This window comes from Phragmites australis, chromosome 13, assembly GCF_958298935.1.
Source record: "Phragmites australis chromosome 13, lpPhrAust1.1, whole genome shotgun sequence".
NCBI classification, from domain to species: Eukaryota; Viridiplantae; Streptophyta; class Magnoliopsida; order Poales; family Poaceae; genus Phragmites; species Phragmites australis.
Genome location: NC_084933.1, coordinates 3,988,909 through 3,996,906, shown reverse-complemented (window position 1 = coordinate 3,996,906; position 7,998 = coordinate 3,988,909).

Sequence of the window (7,998 nt, the reverse complement as noted above, 5' to 3'; positions counted from 1 at the left end):
CCTAGGCAGAGTTTAGAAACATTTTTTGTATTAATCATATACCAGCTAGAGTAATGAAGATCAAGAAGAAGGAATTCCATGAGCTTAAGCAAGGAGTCATGTCTGTGAGTAAATATGTGGCTAAATTCACTCAATTGTCAAGGTATGCCCCAGAAGATGTGGATACAGATGAGAAGAAGCAGGAGCACTTCTTGGAAGGATTAAATGATGGGATTCAATATGCATTGCTTTCTCAGGACTTTGCTAGCTTCCAAGCAATGGTGAACAAAGCATTGGTGGTGGAACACAAACGCCGCCAGATGGATCATAAAAGGAAGATGTCTTCTCAAGGCCAAGGCTCAAGTAGTCACTCTCGTCCCCGCTTTAACCCGCCTCAGTAAGGACCAATGTTCTGCCAACAAAATCAGAATTAGAATAGGCCTTAGATACAAGTCCCACGTTCAAACTACCAGGCCCCTCGTCAAGCACCACTCCCAGCACCTCAACAGAAGAATGGCAATGAAGCCCTGTCCACCGGAAGGGCATGTTTCACTTGTGGTGAAGAAGGGCACTATGCTAATAAATGCCCGAAGAAGCACCAAATAACATCCCTATGCAGAATGGCAATGGGAATGCTCCAAGGTCAGGTCAATATGGAACTCTAGGCCACAATGGAAATTAGGCACCAGCTCCAAACAACCGTGCTCAACAGAATTACGCACGTGGGTGAATCAACCACGTCACTGCAGAAGAAGCCCAATATGCACAAGATGTGGTACTTGGTATGTTCTTTGTCAACTCAAATCCAGCATCAGTTTTATTTGATTCAGGAGCATCGCATTCTTTCATCACCACATGATATGTTGCAAAATATAATGTGCCAATTGTGCTGATGAATTAGCAAATGATAATTAGTTCTCTTGGAGGAGAAATGAAGGCAAAGTATATATGCTCATAGCTAATCCTTAATATAAGGAGGGTAGACTTCTTAGCCAACCTTATAGTTCTGGAATCCAGTGGTATTGATGTTATTTTGGCAATAGACCGGCTAGCAAAATAGAAGGGAATTATAGACTGCGCCAGAAGAGCAGTTCAAATGACCAATGGAGAAGGCACACAAGTATAGTTCGTTGCAACTATTCCCTCAGGAGAGAAATGCTCACTCAATCACATAAAGGGTATTCCTACGGAAGAGATTAATGTGGTGAACGAGTTTATGGACGTCTTCCCTGATGACTTGCTAGGTATGCTGCCAGACCGTAAAATAGAGTTTGTAATTGAGTTAGTACCTAGAATTGCCTCTATATATAAGAGACCCTATAAAATGGATGCCAATTAGCTGGCTGAGCTCAAGGAGAAAATCCAAAAGCTATTAGACAAAGGGTTTATCCTCCCCAATTCTTCACCCTGGGGAGCCCCAGTCATCTTTGTACCAAAAAAAGATGGAACACAAAGAATGTGCATAGACTATCTAGCCCTTAATGAAGTAACCATCAAGAACAAATATCCACTGCCCCGCATTGAAGATCTATTTGACCAGCTGAAAGGAGCATGTGTGTTTTCCAAGATTGATCTTCTATTCGGATATCACCAGTTGAAGATTCATGCTTCAGATATTCCAAAGACCGTGTTTGTTACCCAGTATGGTTTGTATGAGTACACTGTAATGTCTTTCAAGTTGAAAAATGCCCCAGCCTAATTCATGTATCCGATGAATAAGGTCTTCATGGAGTTTTTGGACAAGTTCGTCGTGGTATTTATCGATGATATCCTGGTTTTCTCCAAGAACAAGGAAGAGCACGAGGAACACCTAAGGTTGGTATTACAGAAACTCAAGGAGAACTAGCTTTATGCCAAGTTGAGCAAGTGTGAGTTCTGGTTGAAGGAAGTACCCTTCCTAGGTCATATTAATTCAGTAGGAGGTGTATCTGTGGACCCATCCAAAATGAAGGATGTCCTAAACTGGAAATCCGCGCAGAACGTTTTAGAGATCCTTAGTTTTTTGGGTCTAGCAGGATATTACCATCGGTTTATAGAAGATTTCACCAAGATAGCGAAGCTAATGACAGAATTGCTCAAGAAGCTAGTTTCAATGAGTTGAAGAAAAGGTTAACCTCAGCTCCGGTTCTAATTATGCTAAACACCCAGAAGCCGTTTTCAGTGTATTGTGACGCGTCTCGACAAGGGTTAGAATGTGTGCTTATGCAAGAAGGTCATGTGGTAGCGTATGCGTCCAGGTAGTTGAGGAAACATGAGGAAAATTACCCAACCCACAATTTGGAGTTAGCTGCAGTGCTTCATGCCCTAAAAATTTGGAGGCACTGCAGCTTCATCCACATGCACATACATTTCCGCTTCCCCACCACCACCTTCATCAACTAGGGACAACACCTCAAGAGGATGCGCTGACCACCCTTGGACGCACCACATTTCCTGGCCCTTTTGTTAGATGGGCCCATGCCTTTGGCCTTCTCTACGTGGCCCTCCTCTAGTATCATACGTATGTTGTTGCAAGCAACATTGTATGCATCGTCCATTATTTCGTTGGACCTCCTCATGTAGCCTTGTGCCTTCTCGGCATCTGCATCAAAATCCTTCAAAATCTGCTTTGGCTTTTTACGCTTCCCCTTCCTCACAACCTCCACTAACAAGGGCCCGAACGTTGCCTGCAATCTCGGGTATACAAAAGCGTGGTGTGGAATACCCTATCGGCCTTGCACAGGATCCTGGGCGCGCATAGGTTGCTCAACACGTACAGGGGTATCAGCAACAGCAATAGCAGCGGCAAACCCACTGTAGCATGTCTCACATAAACTCTTCAGCTGCAAAAAAAGAAAGAAAAAATAAGACAGCGTACAACAAAAAATGATAATTACAACCTGAACTATACCAATTACTACTTGACTAGTGTCAAAATAGTTTGATGCAAAAAATAAAAGAGAAATCCAAAATACATTACGAACCTTAAAACACCCATATCGGTTATCAGTTGTTCCATCCGGCCGAACATCACACTAATTAAGAGTATCAATCGTCTTGCTATAGAACAGTGTACATTGGGGGGTCGTAAATGGATCAATGGAAACTCCAGTCTGTAGGTTGTCCAGATATAATATTTACAAAAAGGGTATAGTAATCAGGATTGCAATCAATAAGACACAGTAATAGCAATTGCAACCAATTACAACCAGATGAAAATAAATAAATTGCAATTTTAACAAAATGACAACATAATCAAAGGAGTAATATCTAAAAAAGGGTACAATAATCTAGATGGAAAATCAATTACACACATCCATAGCAATTGCAACCAATTACAATTAGATAAAAAAAGAAAATGCAATAGCAACCAATTGCATGCAGTAACCAGGAATTGCACCCTAGTACTATAATATAAAGCCAATACAGTAACTAGGATTGCAAACAAAAATTAAGAATAATAGTTCAACACATAGTAACCAGAATTACCACTCATGTTAGCTGATTCCTTCCAATAACTAATCCCAATTTATAGCAGGAAAAAAAGTACATACTCAGAAACCAACAATAGATGAGAAGTAAAATGACTCAATTAAAAATATGATTCACCCAAGAAGTGGCAGAGAAGACTTCTTGATCCTATCTATCTTCCACTGCTGAGCAGAATCATGCAAGTGTCAATTACTGCTTGGCACCAATTAATTCCAGGGATAACGTCCAAATCCTCTGACCACTTCACATCATGCAGCCTGAGATATGCATCAGTGTTCGAGAATAGCAAGCTATTGAAAGCTACTGTGAAGAATAGCCTGATAGCCATATCATCAAAGATTCTCCCATCTCCTGCTGTCTAGGAATTATCGATCATCTTTCCAAATTCAGATGGTAGAAGCTTCCTATTCCGATCCCCAAATAAGGCCTCCCTCAGCTGCTCCCGAGCAGTCTTACCTTCATGCTCACGGAAATGTAGAGGGTCGCCACCTTTAGAAGGCAAGCCAAGAACACACCTCACAACATACTCAGTCCTCTAAGATCATTGCATCCACCAAGCTCTAGGTCATCGTATCAGGATTTAGTTTGTCCATCAGCCGAGCGAGAAGATACCTACTCTCCAAGCTAATAGGTAAGAATTGAACCAAACCCCTAAAACCCATGTTCTTAATCCTTGCGCACTGACCGTCACAAAGATATTTAACAAAGCTTGAGAATATAGAGGGTGAACATCTGCATATGAGTGAATGTTTAGGCTTCAACTCAACATTGCTCTGTTCAGAACAATAAAAATAAGGGTTACAATTTACATGGCATAGCAGTTACGAGGAGGTTAGTGTATTAGTAACTATAATGTCGTCTACATAACAGTTACTACTGGGCTACTGCAACAATTACTATTGCATTAACCAAGGATTACTACACATAGAAACAACAAGAGTTCACACCATAATTACTACACATATGCCATTTCCATTACCCACTAGACTGATGTTGGAGCAAGAGTTCGTCTTACCCCAGCAAGTACAGCGAGAGTTTCTTCTAAGGAGGAGACTCAAACTTGGAGACGAAGTTTAAGAGGAAGGAACACCACGAATGTATTGATGGTAGATAAAATTGATCGATCTGGGAGGAGTATTACAACGAGACTTGGTGTGTTTTCACCTCTGTGTCTTTTTGCTGTTTAGCTCATTCGTCTTTCCTAGGTGACCATGGCCCCCTATTTATAGGGCCGTGCGTAGCTTGGCATACAAGCTATCATAATGTACAAATATCTGGGATCTGATCGAATTACTAGGCCTTATCCCGGATAACTATTTTTTACCCTATCTGGGAGACAAATATCTACCATAGTAACTATCATGGTGCCTGCCCCCTGAAGACGGTGAGTCGGTTGCCAATTGCGGCCCGACACTGCACTGTCAGGGGTGTCAGGATAGCCTCCATTACGCCGGAGTGTCAGAGCGGCGTTCATCAGCCTATGCGTTTAGTGCCGGTCACTTCCTTGCAGGCAAAGCATGACCGGTGCTCCCCTTCCGGCAGATCTTTCCTAAGGCCTGCTGACTCACCTTGTAGCCTCCGGGAAGTTGGCCCGAGCAGCTAGAGATGGGGGCCTCGGAAGGCATGGCTCCGGGAGGTGAAGGCTTCGGGAGGCAGGACCGCGGAAGGCTGGGGCTCCAGAAGGCCGAGGCTTCGGGGGACCGAGGCTTTGGGAGACCGAGGTCTCGGGGGGGGGGGGGGCGGAGGGGCGAGCTTTGGGAGGCCGGGCTTTGGGAGGCTGAGCCTTCGGGAGGCCGGGCCGATTAAGCCAAGGGAAGGCTTCGCAGGTATGAAGAGGTACCGCGAAGGAGCCCGATGACTTCGAAGGTCGAACCTTTAGCTGAGGGTCCGGAGATCAAGGTTCCGGAGGGACATGGATAGTAATTTGTAACCATTATCCTCATTCTGGTTTATTTTCCCCCAACAACTGACATAACAGTTGCCACGTCATGATCTATACAGTGATAAAAAAAAGATCAGAGAGCTACAATAGTTACTACATAGATATCATGTCTACAACATATTTACTATGCATATGTCATGACAATTAACACTATACTGACATATCATTTACCATGTCATGATCTAATACTAGAAACAAAAAAATTTGAGACCTACCATAGTTACTACAAAGATGCCATATCCATTACTAAATGTGTCCCATATCAGTTGTAATGCCATAGAGACCAACCATTAACGATAATAATAAAATTTGAGCAGTAAAAAAATATAAATGAAATAACCTGATCCTCATCTGCAGCAACAGGACCACGAGTCGTGATGATATCAGCTGCCATGGAACAACGGATGCTAGGAGCAAGATGTCAAGCCTGACGCTGCTTCTTCACTGCTAGTTGCGTCTCAACAAAATCAGAATCAGTACCAGCATTGTCTGATGGCTCAGCTCTTACAACTAGCTTTCGACATGCCACCCTCTTCCTGGAAGTTCCCCTAGGAGGTCCCACCGCAATAGTTTTATGATGCTACAGGCATGCAGAAGAACGAAGCATAGGTCCTTGCGTAGAACCGGCATCACCAGATGTTGTTGTTGTGCCTCTAGTCCCTACAGCACCAAATGGTTCCATACTGTAATAATAAAATGGAATAAATCAATTAGACTCGAAGTAAAAACTGATATCTAATCCATTAGTTACTGTTACTGCAACTTACTATTCAAAGTAACAAAAACATTACCACACATACATATTACAATAGTATCCACCTTAGTTACTACATATACATCATATCAATTACCACCTAAGTGATATATCAGTTACCATATCATGATAACCAGCTAGTAGTTTCACAAAAATTTTGAGAACTACCATAGTACCTACACTGATAACACACCAATTACTACATATGTCCCATATCAGTTACCATACCACAATCACTAACCCAGTAACAACAACAAATCTAGTAACTAGTTAGGTTAATACACAAGATAAAATGTCAAATTCATACATGCACGTAGAACAAAATAACAACAAGAGAAAAAATGAATCACATGTTAAAATAACAATCCTCACATAGCATGCCGCAACTAGAGTTATAATTCATCACAACTCAAACATATCACATACATCAACAATGGTTAGCAGTAGTAACTCAATTCAAAATTTTCATATGCAATTACGACCTACAAAAAAATTACCAAACAAAATATATCACTAATCGGGTACAAAAGCATTGAATACCAACCCTAAACACCCCACCCCCAAAAAAACTAGGTCCTGCATCAAAATCACAACAAATGAAAGCATCGCGGGTTGCGGGTGCCTTCACCGGTTCATGAGGTCAACAAGAAGCACCAGTGCATGGCGACAATGGTGGCACCGGGGGTGGAGAAGATGCTATCGCCCCTCGCGCTAACTCCCACCGTGGAATCCCATGAATCCGCATGAATCCCCACCGCCGAATCCTAGTGCGCGAGCACTAGATCCTATGGGAGACGGAGAGGGTAGTGAGGAGGCGGTAGCGCGATGAGTTGGGCGGTGGCTTGTGATGGTGACGAGTGAAAAAGTAGTCCGGCGATGGTGAGGGCGATGGAGTCGGAGGGAACGAAATCAGGAAGATGAAAGGGGGGCGGTTACAGGAGATGAAAAAAAGGGCGCGGTTAAGAACGACAACCCATGTCCGCGGGTCTCTAGCGACATGGTTGGCGCGCCGTGACAAAACTGGCTTGCTGGTTTGGCTAGGCGCAATGTGAACTAGAATTAGGTATAAGCACATAATATATATACAGTATATATATACATATATATACGGTAGGTGTAGAATAACTATTCTACATCTAAAGCCAACCGAGCACCCTAAACAAACCAATCTTATTCTGGCCCGACTGAATGTGAACTAGAATTGGGCATAAGCACATAATATATATACAATATATATATACACACACTGAAATGCTATTCTACACATGTGGTGTAGAATAACTATTCTACACCTAAAGCCAACCGAGCACCCTGAACGAACCAACCTTATTCTAGCCCGACCGAACCCCGTGCTAATTAATTAGCACCCATCCACTCCCCGCTTTCGCGCCTCCCCACCTCGCCCGGAGTGCCTCACCCTCTGCGCCAGCATGCTTTCCCTTCCCACAGTGCGCCCAAAACCCCTCCCACAGCGCCACCATGCAGATTCGACACACCTCCACCATGCCCAGCGCCCACCCGACGGCTCGTGCCCCGTGCTGCTCTCCTGGCCAGAGCATGTCTCCCTGCGTGAAGCAGGAATTGGCCTCGGCCATAGCCACGCGATCTGGGTGACCATTTGGGGCAAGGAGCGGGAGATCTCATGGATCTCGAGGCCCGCGGCCACAGCAGGGAGAGGGCCAGTGGACAGATGTCTAGGGAGGCTACCTCGCACTGTGGGGGCAGCGGGAATGGAACGAGATGGGTAGCAATGATGATAAGAAGAAGAGGAGAGGGTGTGGGCTGGCGAAGGGGAGCTCATCCTCATCAGAGAATGTGGCGTTGTTGACGGCATCGTGGACCAGCGGCTCGA